The sequence below is a fragment of the Carcharodon carcharias genome, chromosome 18 (assembly GCF_017639515.1).
Source record: "Carcharodon carcharias isolate sCarCar2 chromosome 18, sCarCar2.pri, whole genome shotgun sequence".
NCBI classification, from domain to species: Eukaryota; Metazoa; Chordata; class Chondrichthyes; order Lamniformes; family Lamnidae; genus Carcharodon; species Carcharodon carcharias.
In genome coordinates this window covers 35,303,975-35,320,923 of record NC_054484.1, presented here as the reverse complement: position 1 = coordinate 35,320,923, position 16,949 = coordinate 35,303,975, and the positions used below count along the sequence as shown (strand labels likewise).

At 41.1% G+C, this 16,949-nt stretch overlaps 1 protein-coding gene across 2 annotated transcripts in view; it reads right to left on the bottom strand.

Annotated features, from left to right (window-relative positions):
• Positions 1–7,987, bottom strand: part of LOC121290666 (collagen alpha-1(VIII) chain-like) — a 185,321-nt gene extending 177,334 nt beyond the window's left edge. For both annotated transcript variants that reach the window (XM_041211414.1, XM_041211415.1), the window contains exon 1: positions 7,844–7,987. The gene's annotated coding sequence lies outside the window, so the exon portion shown is untranslated. The remainder of the gene's footprint in view (positions 1–7,843) is intronic.
• Positions 7,988–16,949: the final 8,962 nt, after the last annotated feature.

Sequence of the window (16,949 nt, the reverse complement as noted above, 5' to 3'; positions counted from 1 at the left end):
TGTAACACTGAAAACTTAGCCAGTTATGGTAAGGTAAAACAACATGACTTATGGATGCCATAGTTGCATTAAAATTATTGTGCAGTAGCAAGATAACTAAGCAGAGGGCTGGGTTTTGTGGGGCGCCATGGTCCCTGCACACCTTTGCCAAAACATCTCGAGGTGCAGCCTGCCCACATTCCCGACGCTGATCCATGGTAATTTAAGGCTGGCAGCAGCAGCATTAATTTACTATGAAGTGAGACTTCCGTCCCTTTCTCGGGAGGAGGCCCCGCTTAGTGAGCTGCTGGTCAACCAGATGAGGCGGCCATCGCTGGCACTGCAGGCAGTTCCCAATAATGAGGAAACATGTAAGTCCGGGGTTATGGGCCTTGGCATAAGGGGGCTGGTGGAGTAAGAGGGGTGAGGAGTTCAGTTCAAGAGGCCAGGGGGCAGGGTTGACGGTAGGCATAACTTAGGGAGGACTCACAAAGGACGACCCCCTCCCTTTCCCAACATCAGCCGCGCAAGTAAAGCTACTGGGCTTCCCCTGTGGGCCTCTCCCCCACCACAAGTAAAATACCGGCTGTGGAATGATAAGGCCCTTAAATGGCTATTAATTAGCCACTTAAGGGCCTCAGTAGAGCCAAGGGTGGGCAGGCCACCCGAAGCTTCCTCTGACCTCCATAAAATTTAAGACAGGTCAGGGTGGGTGAACAGGCAGCAGGAAGACCACCCGATATATTTTACATGCTTCTCACCTCCAAACCTGCTGGTGGGGGAGCGTAAAATCCAGCCCATGGAATAGCTGTTCCCATACTAACTTAGAGATGCTTTTATTGGCCATTGTAAAATTTTACATATTTTAAAGGGACATCAACCTAAACTTAGCAGAACTGACAACAATTAAGTTGTTGGTTGATTATTGGGATTGAAAAAGTAGCAGCTATGTGTTTATTATCTGGAGTTTTGCAGGCTTGAGAATTTAGAGGCATCTTCAGTGCCTCAATAATTTGTTTTAATTTTCAGTCCAGCATTTAGGTTCTGCCAAACACAAATATACTATGTTATGTTCTTTAAAGGAGTTAACACCATTGCAAAATGATTTGATTTGAGATAAATCAGGGAATTGAGGATTAAATCTAAAATGGCCATATCTAGCACAGGTTTGGGATTTGATTTATTGGTAAGCCCTAGAGCAACATTAAAAGTATTATCAATGGTGACAGAAGTATCTACTGTCATACCAGTACAAGCATGAATCACAGAATCACAGAATTGTTACATCACAGAATTGTTACAGTGCAGAAGGAGACCATTCATCCCACCGGGCCTGCACTGGCTCCATGAATGAAGATATTGCAAATTTTAAAACCGTATTTTTTAAAAATGGACACTGATGAACTATTAAGAGGGGGTCAGGTGACCTTTGGAACTTCAACACAGACTATCAAGCTTCTGGAAAGCTCCGAATTGAATTATAATGGGTGCAGCTCTCCCCTTGAATGGACATGCTTTAACAGCATTCCTTTATGGAATTTCATGCCTGCTATTGTTGAAGCTTACTCCAAAACACAGAGACAATGGACTTCTAGGCTCTATGCCTCTAGGTTTGCGATGTAACAAAGGAGAGACCGGTTATCCAGAAGTTAAGTGCAAAAGACCATCATTTACCTTCTATTATATGTCAATGGTCATTAATCATGTGATTGAAACTGGTTGTCTGACACTGAAATACTTTTATCCCAAAACTCAGAGAGACCTGGACAGTCTGCAGCATAACACCGACAATACGAAAGCTGTAAAGAAAGGCTGTGCCACCTTTGCCTGAACCAAAAGGTTTAAACATCTTTTTAAAAGCCTCCTAGCCTGTTTCCAAAGTTCCAAGTTCACCTGTAAAGAGATTGGATCTCCTGATAAAGCAGCCATGAATATGTGCCTGCATGACCTGCTGAATAGTCTTCATTTCGAAGGAATTCTGCAGTTAATCTGGATCTGACCCCAGCCATCTGAACTTACCTGAACTACAATTCCAGGCCAGCAAAAAACTCCCTTCTTCACTGCTCCATTAAGTACAATATGCACCTAACAATCATAAAAAAAAGATACTATCCAATGTTCCCAAGCGATTTCAGTATGCAAGTCAAATTTGGATGAAATATGCATTCAAATTTTTCTGAAGGAAGTAGGCCTTTGAAATGTGTGAGATGACTCACTGCACCACCTCCAAATATTCTAAAACTTAAATGTCAATGATAATAACACTTCAATCCAGTCAGCATATGTTTTTATTTCAATATTGGCACTAGTTTTAAATAATTAAATAATAATTTAGTAAGTAAATAATTCACCAGTCATATTGCCATTGCTGATGTAGCAAACTACACTAATAGCTCTGTAAAAACATTAACAAAAAATAAGATTTTACTCAATGATGCTACTTGTTTTTTTTAAACCTCCCTTTGTTGCTTCCCATGGTAGTAATCCCTGTTAAACAAATAGTTTATTTCTGCCCTAAAAGGAATCCTTTCAAATATCTCCCTCCACAGAGACTCCATTTGCCAGAATCCTTCTTTGTAATGTTCTAACTTTGCCACAGAAGAACTCATAAAGTTTCTAACAGCTTAGGAGGTAGTTCTTTTAACTTTGTGAGTATATTTTTGATGCGTGAGACAGCCTCAGGCATTTCTGCACAGTGTACTGCATTGACACAGATGGGCTAAATTCAAGCCGCACGCATTTTAATGCTCAGAGCTTGGGAGACTCGGACAACAACTGTGAGCCTCCAGCAATTCTAAAGCTTGAATGAGAGCTGAATGAATATCCTCTCATAACCGAGAAAAGAATGTCCCAGGAATGTTCAAACTTGTCATAAATCATTGCAAAGAGCCAGCTATTAGTAATTATCAAAAGCTACCCGTGCAACTGGAGGTCCCATCTGATTTGCTCAGGTTGATAAGGGAATGGTTTTGGACAGTACCTGTGCCTTAGAGACAGGCAATTTGTTAATCAGTCTGAACACAGTAGCTGAAGTGTTAGTTCAATACTAATTCAACGACTAACTAGTAAATGCAAATAAAAACTGTCCATTCTGCCAAGTGATGTAAAATGAAGAAAATAAAAACCTTTAACATTCCTTTACGACCGTCTCAGTAGGAAAATCTGAATCATGCCAATTACAGAAGCCAAAGGAATAGTGAGACCAGGAAACATACTGAAACAAGATGGGACTACAGAGGGGAGCAGAAGTGATGAGTGCATATATAGTCTTGGTTTGAGCATTTGAATATATCTGTATGAATAATTCAGAAATCCAAATATTTGAATTGCCTGAATGGAACTTATAAATAATGTGTGGATCTCCAGGAATTCAGACATACATGTCACTGTTTTCACCACAGCACTGGGGATCAGGTACACATCTCCTGCACCAGACCGCCCCTGACTGCATACATATATCCTCTCATCACCAAAACATACACAAATATTAAACTCAAACTCATTCTTTTCCCACATTGGATCATCGAGGACATTGGTGACAAGGCCACTCATGCTTCCTCTAAAATAGCTGAAAGTCAAAAATCCCTGTGATAAGAAGATACAAGATCCATTAGCACCAAAAAAATGATGGTTGAGAACCCATCAGTGCAGCAACAGTCCCTGTTAGAAGCAGGTGCTATTTTTGGAGGCATGGAAACCTTTGATGCTACCGAAAATTGTATCTCATGAGCATTCTGGTGAAATATACTGTCAATCAATGCAGACATAGTATTTTTTTAAAAAGCTAGGGCATCAATACAATAGAGTATAACTGTTATTGAATCAGACAAAATTTGGATTGTTTCAAAATGATAATCCAATTTAACCCAGTTCAGACCTGTTGGCATTTTGAAACATGTTCATTCCTGGCACAGTTTATCTCATCCTCACAAATAAAAACAATGTTGGAAATACTCAGCAGGTCAGGCAGCATCTGTGGAGAAAGAGACAGAATTAATGTTTCAGGTCGATAACATTTCTGTAACCTTGCTCATCCTTATAACAATTTCCAGGCATCATAACAAATTTTGCACTCATTTCACACTATTCAACCTGTCCCCTAAATGAGAAAACTATAAACGTTTCCTGGATCAGTTGCTCATAATGGTAGTCTGTTTGCATTCTTGGGCCCTTTCCTCTATAATTCTGGACACTCATTCATTAGTCTGACAATTCAATCTACATTGCCTCATTACCACATTGTGGTGTCTTCTACTGTTAACAAGGTGATAATGGCTGCCAAATGGGGTAAATATAGGAACATGGGACTTAGGAGCAGGTGTAGGCCATTCGACCTTTCGTGCCTGGGCCATCATTCGATAAGATCTTGGCTGATATCGTTGTGACCTCATCTCAATTCCACCTTCCTGTCAGTTCACATAACTCTTGACACCTTTGTCTATCAGAAATCTATCCAACTCAGCCTTGAATATATTCAATGACCCAGCCTCCACTGCTTTTAGGGAAGTGAATTCCATAGACAACAGCCCTCTGAGGAGAAAATATTCCTACACATCTCCTCTTATTCTTAAACTGTGTCCCCTAGTTTTAATCTTCCCCACATGAGGAAACATCTTCCCAATATCTACCTTATCAAATCTTCTCAGGACTTTATATATTTCAATAAGATAATTCTCATTCTTCTAAACTGTGATGGGCATAGGCCCAATCTGTTCAACCTTCCTTTATTAGGCAAGCCCTTCATCCCAGGAATGAGACGAGTGAACCTTTTCTGAACTGCTTCTAATGCAGTTATATCCTTTTTCAAATGAGACCAAAACTGTTACAATACTTCAAACGTGGTCTCATCAAGGCCCTGCTGCAGTAACACTTTTAAATCCCATTCGCCTTGCAACAAACACCAACATTCCATTTGCCTTCCTAATCACTTGCTGTTCCTGCATACTAACTTTTTGTGATTCATGTACCAGGATACCCATGTCCCTCTGTATGACTGAGTTTTTCAATCTCTGTCCTTTTAAATAGTATATTGCTTTTCTATTCTTCCTGCCATCATTATTATTATTATTCCTTACCTCCCCATTAGCAGCAGCGATACATCTGGCACCATTGTAAGGAGGGCCTATCACCGGGAGTCCAGCTATTTCAGATGCTAGGCCCTTTTTAAGATAGAAATCAGGATCCTTTTGCATCATAGGACCCCAATTGCCATTTTTGGTAGGCACTGGTCAGAGCCCATTCAGTGCAAGAAAAGAGAAGAGAACTTCCAAAGGTAAGAGTTCAACTATTTCTGTGGACCCCAGCGGAGCAGCATTCGACTTCACAACCGCCCCTGTAACTTGCTTGTGATCTTTCCAGCCTGATTTTCCGTGTTCAATGTGACAAGCTGCATCAGGACACCTGTCGATGCCCTACAATTCCTCTGCTGATTATTAATAAAGCCACAGCCTTAAGAGCATCGGGTCACTTTGCCACCAGAATTGATGGCATCTGTGAATGTGAAATTATAGAAAAAAGATGTCCAAACGGTTCACTAACACCGTGTTCTGATGTGATTTTGCGATGCTTTCTTAACGGCCTGCATCGAGATGATTTTTAAGTGTCATTAAAGGATATACGGAGTATAGATTTGTATTCGTTATCTGCAATGGAATTTAACTGCACAAGGCAAATTGTCATGAAGTGAAAACCTGATATCACCAATCACCTTGTATCATTAGTTTATGAATGAGCCTTTTTGTTGTCACTTTGTCAATGCTATTGATGGACTGAAAGGTCACACACTGCCCTTTAAACCAGAATGTTATTCTATCTAATTTATATGATTGCATTATGGCTTTCACAGTAAAGCAGTATGTATGTTAAGATTGCAATGAAACAATCACTGTTAACAATTTAACTCATTATAACAGAAAAATGATCACACACGTTTGTCAGAATCAAGCATCTGATTTCAGTTGCCCAATCAGAAAAACTCACAAAAGACACATTGTGCAGATTTCCTCGATTCTCATTCAGATCTCTAGAGGGGGTATTTCACAATGCTTTAACTGGGAGTTGCAAAAACTCCTGGGACCACTGCTGCCCTGTTAAAGCGCTGTACATGATGTAGAATGGCACTAACAGTGACTGTGGTGAAAGCCACAGATCAGACTCTCTCTCAGATTTATAAAGCAGAAAGTCTGGCAGCAGGTATAAGATCAAGAGTTAAAGAGTGACAAAATACATTCTGTAAGTTCTTCAAAAAATTGGAAAATCATCAGATAAACTGATACGGAGGAACTAAGAGAAGAATAAAGCCTTTGAATCTATATTCTGCTATCAACAGGTGGAATAGTATGTGAAAACCGTTGTAAAGCCTATTGTTGTCAACTTAAGGGGGGATTGTATTCCTGGCAGTGTCGTCACGTGACCGCCCTGCCTCGAACCATCCAGCCCCAATGCACCCGCCTCAGGTGAGTCAATGAAGCCATCCTTACAGCACAAAGCTTTCCCATGCCAAATGGAAAATGAACATTCATTATGCAATCTGATGATCTGGTGCAACAGCCTTTTTCCCATCTCCAATACTTGTATAACTAATAGATGAAAGTGTTCAAAGGAAATTTTTTTTAAATTGTAAGGCAGCAGAAACTTTTCTCCAGGGTTGCTGAAGATTAATCTTTAATTCTTGGAGATTCCAGGGCAACCCTGGGAGGTTAGCAACCCTAGTAAAGTTTTTAAACTCAATCTCCACCTCAGTTTTTCACCTTATTCCTGTGATTTGTAATCTGGTGAGTGAAAGTATGAGTTCACGCACTGCAGATGTTATGGCTTAGCCGCAAAATTCCTGAGGAAATTGACTTTTCCCCAAAGAAGTGCAGCTGAGGGGAGACCACACCGAAGTTTCAAATTCTGCACCTTCATAAAGGGCCTTTGTTGAAACACTTATGAAGAAAGGAATGGGGGAGGAAGGTTGGACAAGGTTCACGAGGTTAATTGAAAGGCTCGGGGTACCATACTGCCTGGACTTATAAGTTAAGTACTGACTGCCCAGTGGGCATGGTTGCATCTCCCTGCATCAGAGCCTGTGCCAGGTAAGTGTGACAATTAAATAAAGCCAAACCTGCTTTCACTCCTGTCCAAATATACAGCAGAGCAGATGGTAAGAAGACACTGTAACATCTGGATCCATGTATAGAAATCTGACTGAAAAATACTGTTACGCAGCAGGGAATTCAAAGATTATAGCAGAACTCTACCTCAGAATACAATTTTTAGAAGTCTCCGGTTGCAATGTTATTAGCAATCGTCCTTCGTCCAGTGTTAGCTGCTGCACTGAATAGTAATCTGCTTCAACAAAAGCAAAGTTAGTTCCAGTTTTCTTTTGTTATTTTGTCATTAGTAGGAATACTTTCTGTCAAAAATTCTCCAGCTTTTTAGCTGCAGTTCTCATTTCCCCATTATAGTCAGTTAGCATATTTTTGCAGCAGTGTCTGTCTCTGATGATTTTGTGATATTCTGACATATATGAACCTCAGGTGAGCTGAGAATTTTAGGAAAAGAAGTCATCGTTGGAAAAAGAGTAAGTCTTTTAATTCTTTAATTGTTTGACTAAAGTGTGCTACTGATAGTTTCTCACCTCACCCATTTTCTTGAGTGTGAAGGCTTGCAATGCAGGCAAAATACACAACTGTGACCATATTACCTGTTGTCCTTAGGTCACCCACTTTTTAAAATCAGTCAACTTCAATAATAAAAGTATAATCAGAATCACAGAAACAATTACTTTGAACAAAACCCCTGGCAAGTCGAGTTTTAACAGCTGGCAATCACATCCTTAGCAACTTAAAACAGCAGTGTTTAGTGGCAGCAGAACTCTTACCTTGGGCTGTGCGTGATGCGAGGAAAGATGTTCACTGGCTCACTACAGCAGCGGACTGGGAAAATGCTCTGCTCGGCCCCTGCCAGCAACTTAACTTGGCTTATATGTGCAAATGGGAGGAGCTGTTCACCAACAGGAGGTGGGCAGTCAAGAAGGCAGACAAGAGTCTGACAGGCACACTGGTAGACAGGACTTCAACTTTTTGGAGAGAGATAGGAGCTAAAGCAAAGGTACAGAGCAACTAAGAAAGTGATAAAAGAAGAAAAGGAACACTTATTTTTAAAGTAACCAGAGTGAAAATAAATGCATTCAAGTTGATGATTGATTTAGAAGCACATTAGTGTTATTCAGTCAGACTGCTTTCCTTTGCTCCCTCCTTCTCTCCCTCCCACCCATTGCCACAACCAATTCAAAGCAGCCCCACTTTTTTTTCCCTGACAGCTCTCAGTTCAGGGAGCAGCTGCTACTTTTACATGCTTTCGTCTGTTTGCATTAGTAGCTGCTTGGAAAGAAAAGCACATTCTATTGAAAAAAGATCTTCATGGAAATAAAATGCTATTGAAACATTATAATCCAAAGAATAAAAATAAAAGAGGCTATCTCAGGCTCATGGAATCAAAACTAAATTAGCAGTAACATTTCATCAAGATGTGTAATTGTGAGAAAACTGATTCAATTTAACTATGTATAATAACATATGACATGGGTAAAGCACAGTTACTACAATGTATGCTGAGGACTTTTTTAAATTTACTAAGAGTATGGAAATAGTATGATTTTTCTGAAAATGACAAAATTAAATGTTTGTGAAATTAATGAAATTCATTGCATGGAAAAATTATGTATTGGCTTGAAAATCAAATTTTAAGATATTAAATTTATTTTATAGTTTTTAAAATACCCTGTTTGTTTTCATCAGCTAACATCTGCAGAAATTACCTGATTTGTGTTCACTGACTATTGTAAAGCAATAGAAGACATACATAGAACTCAACATTTTATTCATGATACTGTCTGATGAAACATAAGAAATGACCTTTCAACATGAATGTAAGTGTCTTTATGTTTGGCAGGCATGTGAGTTTGTGAATGGATAGGGCTGAAATTGCCAGCATATTGGGAAGCTGTCACTGACCCATCAACTTTGTAAAAAATTTCTGCCTTTAACCACGGTGCAATCTGCAGTGTGTGGGAAACTATGGGACTGATGGAGATTACATGGAGATTAAAGGCAATCTAAGTATGTTAAGTGCACATTATCACCTCCTTTAATCCTGATTTCTTACTTTAAAGGAGTATGGATGGTTTCCTGGACTTTGTGGAGCTCACCAGGGAAATCAAGGCAAGAAGGCAGCAAGATTTGAGGGAGCTGAACAAGTGACAGGCAAGAAATGGTTTAAAAACTGAGACCCCACACCTGCTTTCTTGCCTGGTGAAAGGGTTTTGCTGAAAAGACATGTTCTGTGTCTGTGCTTTCTCTGTTTTGGAAGGGATTTCCATTACTTTGGAAGTCATTTCTGCCATTTTGATCAACTCTTCCCAGTTGTCAATCTCCAATTCAGCATGGAAGTTGCTTATTATTGTATTTTATGGCATGCAGGTAGTGGATAATAACAGGGAAATTTACTTGAGCCCTTATAAATAAATATAAACTAAAGCAAACTGTGGTGTTTGTAATCTGCTGCTCACTAGTGCATTTCCCAGTGTACCTGATGTCACGTTTGCCAGGGCTCTGACTTATGGGCACTTCTCAACAGATGTAGCCAGTCAGAATGAGTGGATGCTTGACTTTCTGAGCCTGGCTGGTTTTCCGCAGGTCCAGGGAGTCATCAACTGCACACATGTGGCAACCAAAATGCCCTCAGGTCACCCTGGAGATTTCATCAAATAAAAGGGATTCCAGTCCATCAATGTTCAGCTCGTCTGAAACCGCAAAAAGATCAGCATGCATGTTTGAGCAACATTCTCAGGGAGCTGTCACGATGTTTTCATCCTGTTTTCATTTCCCCTTACTGATGGTTCTTGACTTTAGGATTTTATAAAGGGCAAAATTACATAGGCACAGGGTTTGGCTCAACCACAAACTCGTTTATTAAAACATTACACAACACTTAATTGGTTAGCCCGATTTAAATCCCTCCACGATTAACCTTGGCTCCCCGTAAATACATCAAAATGCACCCATGGCTTATTAACAAGTCTCTACCGATAAACCACAGGCAAAACCCAACGTTTCTGTCCACAGCCTTCCTCAATTCAACCCAACCTCCTCAGGGTTTGGTTGTTACCCTTAAACCACCTTTTAAACCTCAGCCCCAGTGCCCCTTGGATTTGGCTGATAACTTACAGCTCCCCACAAAGTTGGCCCTTCCAGCAAAAGTTGCAGCTACGCAAATCAGAATTCTCTGCTCTGATTGCTCAGATGCTTTTGCCTGATGCTCCTTGGGTTTTGGAGATTGTGAGGGCCATACCATAAACTGTCCCACTTGCAACTATGCAGAGGCAGACCCAGTCATCGGGGCGGGAGGCAGCACATGAGCTACTGATTTGGATTGGGGGTCGGCAAGGGGTGAGGAGTGAATGTGCTTCCCCACTTCCATGTCCACTTCCTCTATCTTCCCATTCCTGATCCATCCACACTTCCCTATTAGCAGTGCGCTGGAGAACACCTTGTTGGTCTTCAATGAGGTGCTAAGTCAAGGCTAGATTTTCATCAGTTCTGTTTAAGCTGGTAGTCTGAACATCAGGGCCAGCATTTACTCGGTTGCTTGCGGTATCTGAAGCTCCATGCAAATGCTCACTCTTTCCATGGACGTAGACATCAGTTCAAAGGCGTGAGACATTAAAGCACTCATATTAGAAAGGGACTCCTCCAATCTCTTTCCAATTGTGCGTATTTCCCATGGAATTGCTGATGGAACCTCATACATTTTCTGCTGCTCCTCTAGGATTCTCCCCTTCATTCTCAGTTCCCAAGGCTCAGCATCTTCATCAAGCTCAACAGAGATGTCCCATGGTCTCTCATGGGGATTCTCCACTCCTTTCTCTACCTCCAGCACCTGCTCCTGTTCACATTGTACTGATGTGTGAGACCCTAATTACCAGTCTTGGTGATCCCACTGTGATGAGTGTATCTGAGCTGACGGATAGTCTGTATGGGTCCTTTAACAGTGAGCAACCTCCTCTTGCACCATGCCCGGTGGGATGCTTGAGGTGCCTGTTGGAGATGAAAGACTTGATTCAGAACTGTCAAGGTAAGAGGTTACTAAGTCAGCATTGTGCACAGTACCGTACTTTTCAGTGGCTGCTGACATCAAGATGAGTGTTGTATGTCATGTGACATGTATTTAATTCTGTCAACAGGTAGTTGGGAGACCTCCCTTTCTCCATGTACGATGGCCATGCATATCAAGACTCAGCTTACCTCCCCCATATTACCTCCTCTGTGGTTGTCAGTATGGAGATGACTGAAGGGTTATGTTTGTTTCTTGGTTTCCTCCTTCAATGAAAGAAAGAGACCCCTCAGTATGGGAAATGAAATGTATTGAGAAGATGGGAGGACAGCATTTGTGGACACTCGATGTGAAGGATAGGTTTGACATCGCATCAAGCTGAAAATGAGTGTCAATGGTGGATGTTCAGATGTGGATGTGAAGAGGTGAATGAACAGAAAGTGATTGGTGCATCCAAAGGGTAAGTTGGTAAGAGGACTATTGTGCAGGAAAAGGCTTGGAAAGGCCAAGTCAGGGGGTTTTGGGGTAATGACTAATGACTTTTTTGAATGTGCCATGCCACTCAACTCAGCACACATGGGGAGGGGGGGGTGGGGGTGCTGTCATGTAGCAAGCTCCTCCCAAGCTCCCCCTACATCACTAAAATAATGAATTGAATGTGAATTGAATGATAAGAGCCCTACCACTTGTTTCATGCGAGTGTTTCAGCCTCCCAGTACTAGGCCTCTGTAAGAGCTACAACCGCTCATCAATCAGAATTAATGGGCCCTTATTATGATTAAAGCCAATTTTCTCAAATTACAATCTGCCCCAAAAGTATGTGTTTGCGGATCTGTCAGAGTAAATGTAAGAGTTTGGATACATTTTGAACCCAAATGAGTTGAGTGGCATGGCACATGGTTCTTAAAAGTTAATGCTAAAAATATCTCATAAAATCTTGCATCTAGCATCCGACCATCACACTTCCTCCAGTACACTTAAGACATTGTACTTCACAGCGCCATAAAATTTAAGAAAAAGAAAATCAGTTTTTTCTGCTGGTTTTTCTACATTTCATAACCTAACCTGTCCCAAAAAGCAGAAATCCGGGGTTTACTAGGGGCTGCCAATCTACAGAAACTTTGCTAATGTAAGCCTCAAACTACATTCAAGGTGTGAACATTTAGGCTTTATCAATGGATATATCTCACCAGTGACATTGAAGAGACAGGCTACATTAAACACAGCTCTATATTAGAAGCTAAATATCATGACAGGAACAACAACTTACATTTCTATAGCTCAGGTTAACTGTAAGTAGCACCAAGGTGATTGGCTAGTATCAATATATAATGTTTGTTCATTTGATCGTGGGGCATTATATTGTATAAAGAATGTCATTGTGTTCTCTAAAATGATATCATTGTAATGCGTGAAAGATTATATTTTCCATTAATCAACTATAGATTCAATTTCTGTGACCTGGACCTGTTTGGTGCTGACACTAATTTGGCTATCTCACTTAGAGAGATCATAAGGATGACTGGTGCGAGGAACATGCTGCCTGGGACTGGAGTTTTAAGATGCAATTTGGGGCAGAGCATACAAAACTTTACACTGTAACTGGTTGTGCTATAACTGGTTTGGATATGCTGACTTGTTTGAAATAAAATCAATTATCTAATAATTTAAATTATGCAATGCATATAAAACAGCACTAGAAGCATTTTGTGCACAAATGCGTTTAGAAGTAAATTAAATTTGAACTTGATAACATCGATTTAGGAGGTGTAGACTGATGAGTGCAAAATCTACACCTCCCAAAACAAAATTCCATTTATCTTGAAGTGGCTGTCATAAATGCATCGTTCAATGAAGATAAAAACAGACAAACTCTGGAAACATTAATGTAATGATCACTGGATGAATAATTCAGAGGCTTGCACTATCTGAAGAGTTCAAATTCTATCATGGCAGTTTGAACATTTGTGGTGGAATTTTACACCAGTGGGATTTTCCGGTCCCACTGAAGTGAATGAAATTTAGAATGGCTCGCCGCATTTTATGGCCCCATCCCTGCTGGGACGGGATCTTAAAATTCCAGCCTTGAATTCAGTTTAAAAAGAATTGGAAATAAAAAGCTGATACCAGTAAAAGTGAGTGTGAGGCTGTTGGCTTGTCATAAGTTAGGGAAGGGAACTTGGTGTTATTTCTCCAACCTGACCTATATGTGACTCCAGTCCCATAACAAAATGGTTGCTGCTGCTTTTGCAATGGGCCAGTTTCACAAAAACAATTGATTGGTCTATGATTGATTGATTTCAGGAAATCAGTCTTTTAAAGATTAAGACCTACAAAATTCTGGATTTTGGGAGGGCATAAGATCAGCATCTTCATAGGCCCAGGAGTTCCTGATAGGGCGATTTATGCTGGGCTTTTGTTGAAGATGCATCTAGTTACAAACTCTGTAAAGTTGCATATTGCTCTGAAGTATTGTCCACACTCACAGTGCAGATGACGGAGTCATGATGAGATGACTTTAACTGTCCTGAATCTAGGTATATCCACCTTCTCTTGTGCCCTTGAGAATGTGCAACACTTTTCCATATGCACAGTTTGCCAGCACCTGATCATCAAGGTAAAAATACTTGATTTAAGGAATGTGACTCACTAAAGTTGCGTGTGGAGATTTTGGGCCATATCTTGGGATACGCTGCAGGTATCACGAAAGAAAAACAATCACAGTCACACTCAGGAGATCTTCCCCTGCTAGCTGCATTAACTCTGAAAGTATTCTATTTCAACACAATCATTGAGATAAGACCTGAAGTTTCCAAGGTGGACTTCAGAAAGTGATTCTCACTTTAACTGAGTTATATATTGGAGGAAGAAGAGCAGCAGGAGGCTGTAAGGAATGCTATAGTAATCAAGCAGCACCAAAAGAGTGCCACGCACTCCCAGCACAACCCATCCAGCAGGATGAATAGACTCAGATGCAGCTTCTGAAATCTTCTAGGAGTTCTATCTCAGGAGGCAGTGCCTTGTGTCCAGACAGCATGCAGGGGTAGAGCAAGCAGGAATGTTCCAGGTTATGGTAAATTCCAAGGCACAGCCATGCACCAAATCGAGGTCATTCTAGATCTAAAACTAATTCAGGAATGTGGAAATCCTTGACTGCATATATGATAGAAATGGAAACAGGAGTTGATGTTATCGAAAAGGAAGGTCAAGAGATGTAATCAGTCAGAGAGCATGGAAGATGAGAGTAAAATGACTGAAGATATAAATCTAGCACCCATAATAAAAATGAAAATCAGATATTCACGAATTACTTGCATCATTGATACAATTGCAGCCATTTCTGTTATCTCTGAAGGAGAGTACAAGATGTCCCAAAATCTCATTCCCTTACTCGATCTGGTGCATGGCTGTGACTTGGAATTTACCATAACCTGGAACATTCCTGCTTGCTCTACCCCTGCATGCTGTCTGGACACAAGGCACTGCCTCCTGAGATAGAGCTCCTAGAAGATTTCAGAAGCTGCATCTGAGTCTATTCATCCTGCTGGATGGGTTGTGCTGGGAGCGCATGGCACTCTTTTGGTGCTGCTTGATTAATATAGCATTCCTTACAGCCTCCTGCTGCTCTTCTTCCTCCAATATATAACTCAGTTAAAGTGGGAATCACTTTCTGAAGTCCACCTTGGAAACTTCAGGTCTTATCTCAATGATTGTGTTGAAATAGAATACTTTCAGAGTTAATGCAGCTAGCAGGGGAAGATCTCCTGAGTGTGACTGTGATTGTTTTTCTTTCATGATACCTGCAGCGTATCCCAAGATATGGCTCAAAATCTCCACACGCAACTTTAGTGAGTCACATTCCTTAAATCAAGTATTTTTACCTTGATGATGAGGTGCTGGCAAACTGTGCATATGGTGTGAAACTGACCAGTTATTCCAATAATAGTACTGCAGTGTTAGGTGAAGTTAGTGTTAGAGTGGAATACAATAACGCATCCTATTGCTTGCCATCGGTAGTAGTAGGAGGGAACAAAGTGTCCCTGATGGAATGGAATTAACTTAAGAAAATGCAGGCAAACTGGGCCAATAGGGATCACAAAAGCAACATTGAGGAAGCACGCAAAGTGGTCTTTGAGCAAGGGGGACCAAATGATAAAATTAGGCATAAAGGCCAAAGTCACAGTAAAGGACAATGTGCATAACACACTGGCCTAGCCTTGAAAATGTACAATCAGATTTAGTAAGTAAAGTGTTGGTGAAAACTTGTGGTGTGTCTCAGAATGAGAAATGATCCAACCAAGGTTCCTTTCATTCCATGGTCGAACTGACAGCCAAATGCGCCCCCCACCCACCCCCACCGCACCCCCCCCCCCCCCCCCCCCCCCCCACCCCACCCACCCTTTCCTTGACTTCCCTGCCCTCATTTCCACCCCCCTCCCCCCCCGGCCCCCATCCCGCTCCCACTACCGCTTAGCCAGTGACCCCCTCTCCATGACTGCCACTCACCTGTGGCCTCGCTTATCCTGGCCTCTAATGGGTGCAGTGCCAGCAGCTACCATTGCTTTCCCAATGGTGCTGCTGACAATGAGGAGCTCCCGAAGGGTAGGATTTCTATCCCCCAGGTCCTTGATGCGGGGCTCCCACTGGCTCTCTAGCCGATGGGCGAGATCCCCACCTATTATTTTAATTCAAGTATTTTAGAGTTTTTTGAAAGAATAGAGAAATCATTGTAAGTATGAGCACATATGTCACTTGCAGCAGTATTAATTAGCCTTATTATCAGAGTTTGACATTAAAGTAAGATTTTATTACATTCTTTATTACATTCAGGGGTTTGCACACAGTCCCAAATTGGCACAACAGATGAATAGCAAGTTTGGCCAGTATCCTGTTGCTATATGCTTGGTTTAAGAGATTTCTTTTGTTTGAAAGTATTTGGGATTCCTTTCCTTCTTCGTAACCATTGTTTTGATTTTTATATCCAATATATGCAAGAGTTAGCTTTGGAGGAAATGTGCTACTAATTTTAGCTTCCATTAAACATAACAAGAGCCCAAGAGAGCACTTAGAATAGTGTGAAATTTCCCACTGGATTCCTATAGCTTTGAACAAAGGTGTTCCCCAACAGTTCAATGAACACTCATTTTAGAAACAAGGGCAGATTAGGAACGTGAAGACCAAAGATTGCAGTATAATATTTCAGTTAATAATGTGTTCAAGACTACCCTGAGGAATAGCCATTGTGAACCAAATAATTTGTTTTTTATTTTAGGGGTTATTGTTTTACTATTTTATTGTTTAGCAGGTTATGATGGTTAATCCTGCTGTGGCAATTTTTCCATTCAGGACAATGGGGGTACAGATGTAATCACCATACACCAGTGACAAGATGCATGGGGGATCATTTTATCCTGACCCACTTGGTGGCAAGCTGACATGATCAAATTGTCGTTCTGCCCAATTAGTAGCCAATCCTATCTCATCAGTTTTCTGCGGGTTGATTTGGGTTGAAATTATCCCCATATATTTTAGCCCTCTGGTGCTCCTTTGTTGATTAGTTGGAGAAAACCATCTAAAGCTAAATGCCCAAAGATTGTGGTGACATATTCTTGGGAGACCAATCTGGGTCAGGGCAGAATTTTCCCCAGCCGTTTGGATGCACCCCAAGCTCAGGTTCAGGAGCATGTGCCTAATGATAGCCTCTACTATTTAGGATGCCAATGGGAGGTCCATTTCTGGTGGAGGGCAGAGAGAAATTCGCTGCTGTGCATTTGTGCAGTCTAGCAGGCACAAGGATAAGAGAGAGCCAAATTTAAAAACAAGAAGATAAAAACAAAAAACTGCAGATGCTGAAAATCCAAAACAAAAATAAA